The 3037-nt window shown below is 37.1% G+C and overlaps 1 protein-coding gene across 2 annotated transcripts in view; it reads right to left on the bottom strand.

The window, feature by feature from the left end:
• Window positions 1-3037, bottom strand: part of vsig8a (V-set and immunoglobulin domain containing 8a) — a 30481-nt gene that overhangs the window by 12003 nt on the left and 15441 nt on the right. The window lies entirely within an intron of this gene.

The raw sequence follows: 3037 nt of genomic DNA on the forward strand, positions 1-3037 counted from the left end.
ACTGTTAGAAATAAGAAAATTAGATAATCAGTGTGTAGTTTTTGCTACAGGTGTCCTTTGGGGGCACCCCTGTGCATGCAGCATTTGCACCATCAGTTCGGAGCCAATATATGGCAAGACAAAGGTGTCAATAATCGCCTGGAGAAGTGCCTTAAAAAATGATGTATTGGCCATAGAAAACGCTGCCTTTAATGCGCGTTGTAAAACAAAAACTTAAATTACGCCGTCTTGTGTTGTCCCAAGACGGACGTAAGAAGCGACGTTTTATCGCGTCCAAACCGCGTGTCGAAAGCTGCATTTTAGCGAGCTCAGAAATGCACATCGAAAACGCCGTTTTGCTGTGTCATATAAATTCTAAACCGTCTATTAGTTGTAAAGAAGTTGTACTGTGTAGGTATTGACAAAAGCAGACATGAGGTCATCATGAAAGATTTGCTCTTTCATGGATTTTTCCCGATTTTTAAACAGGAATCAACTGTGTCTGTTGGAGCAGCATGTTGGTTTGGTAATTTAATGACTGCAAAAGGAGATTTATAATTGTCTCCAACAAAGAGAGCCCATTTTAATATTTATAAAAGTTTATTAATATTGTACATACCTGTAAAATACTGTTGCTAAAATTCAACAAACCCGCTGTGCAATGCCGTGGGATCAAACTCATGATTGCCGCATAAGAGAAGACGAAGGAAAGATGGCCACGGCAGGAATTTAGAATCCACCTCGCCTATAGCCGTTTTATTCAAGCATAACGGCGCTTTCGATGCATGATTTTGATTGCGCTATAATGCTGCTTTTTATGCCCATTTTGGAATAGGACAATTTATTTGCTACTTTTAAAATGTGCATTAAAAGCTGCATTTTTCATAGTCAATACGCCATTTTTTTCCTGCATTTTTTCCCTTTTGGCTTGCCATACCAGTACCACTAGAGTGCAGGGCAAGGGCTCCGCACGACAGCATCATCTTACATCATAAGAGTGTACAAATACTACACAACACACTTATCACATGCACAGTAAGAGTATGTTCCATTTTATGTTGTCTCTGGAGGAGGCTGTGCTAGCCACAAAGGAACTTCAAGACACACCAACGCTCTTAGATATACAGAGCGAATTAGCAAGAACTGATTTCAACTGATTTCATGATGCATTTCTTTCAGTTCTTAAGCATCGATCAAGGAAAGAGGCGAGCCAATGATCATTTAAAAGAGGAGCAGTTTTATGACCTTGAACATAAAATTATGACAAAATTCGCCTCACTTGATTGGGATTGTCAGACATGAGCCTTGGAAGAATTCTTTTATGGCATTGAGGATGAAATAAAATGATAAAAAAAATAATTATAATTGATTGTTTTGGTGTTTTTAACATCTTGTGGCATTTTTCTTATGATGGAGGACATATTTTAGAAAGTTAAGACTAAAAATGCACTTCTTAGTATATTAAAAATGCAGTTTGATAAAGCATGTAGCAGTGACACAGTTGACAAAAGCTTATTTTTTTTTTTTTCATCTTCTTGATACGTTATTGTTCATAACGGTTATGAACACAAGGATGAGAAAAACTGCATCTGTCACAGTTGTCCTGAAGATGATCTCCGACAAAGGATCTGATTTTTCATTGAGTTCAAGCACATTATTGGGGAGACTGATGGAACAAAAACAATAAAAAGGTACTGGAGCACCAGAAAAAACACAATGGACCTCTGTTGGAGTCAGACCTTTGAGAGCCTGTATCCAGGACACAGACTTCAACCATCCCATTACTAGTGTCAAGATGCTCCTGAACCAGAAACAACAGGTGTGTCATACCTGACAAGGAACAAAATGAACAGAACTGGTTCAGAACGCTGATTTTAAATGAAAGTAAACACTACATTTCCTTTGGAAATGAAGGTCCTGAAGAAAAAATAAGAGAAGAAATGCACTGGATCCAAGTCTGTGGAGCCATGTTGTCTACTGGTGTTGGTCCACAGCGTTTCAGGTCAGTACAGCCTTCTACTAAAAGGTTTTTAGAGCGATTCATACTTCTCTCTGCAGACCAGATTCACTAGGACAATAGGTTCATTTTCCAGTAGTAATTGCCATTTTCTTCCAAAGTCCAATCTCGGTTTTAGAGATCATGATGTCCCTGTCGGTTTGTTGGCCAACAGAAAAAAGTGAAACAATTACAGCCTAAATGTAAAGATTTATGATTTTCCAGAAAGCCACAAATAGCCAAATTTGTAATAATTCATTCATTCAATTTAAATTGATAGCTAAAAATAAACTGAAGCTGTAGCTAAAAACACTGAAACTGATAGCTGAAAACACTGAAACTGAAAGCTAAAAACACTGAAGAAATATTTGCAAAGTACCAGATTATCTGAAAAAACAACTTAGAAATAGTATAAAATACTGAAAAAAGACAAAATTAGCCAAAACAGCTAGCTCGTAGCTGAAATATTACCTAATTGTCAAATTAGCCTAAAAAACTGGAAAAATGTCTAATTTTGCCAAAACAGCCAGTAAAGCTAAAATATTAGCTAAACTACAAATTAGCCTAAACAACTGACAAAAAGCCCAAATTAGCCAGGACAGAGAGCATGTAGCTGAAAAATTAGCTAAACTCCAAATCAACCTACAAACAGGAAAATAAGCTGAAACAAATAGCATGAAGCTGAAATATTAGCTAAATGCCAAATTAGCCTTAAAAAAAACCTGGAAAAATGTCTAATTTAGCCAAAACGGCTACCATCAAGTTAAAATATTAGCTAAAATTCAATTTAGGCAAAAAAAAAAAAAAAAATACGGAAAAATCCTAAATTAGCCAAAACAGCTAAGCTGAAATATTTGCTAAATGTCAAATTTGGCTAAAAAACTGGAAAAATGTCTAATTTAGCCACAACAGTTTGGGGGCCGGGCCAAAAGTGGAGGAGGGCCAGATCTGACCCGCGGGCCGTAGTTTGGAGACCCCTGTTCTAACGGATTGGAAGTTCTTTGGTGGCTTGGTTATCACACCGGATATTCAGATTTTACCTGACAGCACATCACATAAACT

The sequence above is a fragment of the Oryzias melastigma genome, linkage group LG12 (genome assembly GCF_002922805.2).
Source record: "Oryzias melastigma strain HK-1 linkage group LG12, ASM292280v2, whole genome shotgun sequence".
NCBI classification, from domain to species: Eukaryota; Metazoa; Chordata; class Actinopteri; order Beloniformes; family Adrianichthyidae; genus Oryzias; species Oryzias melastigma.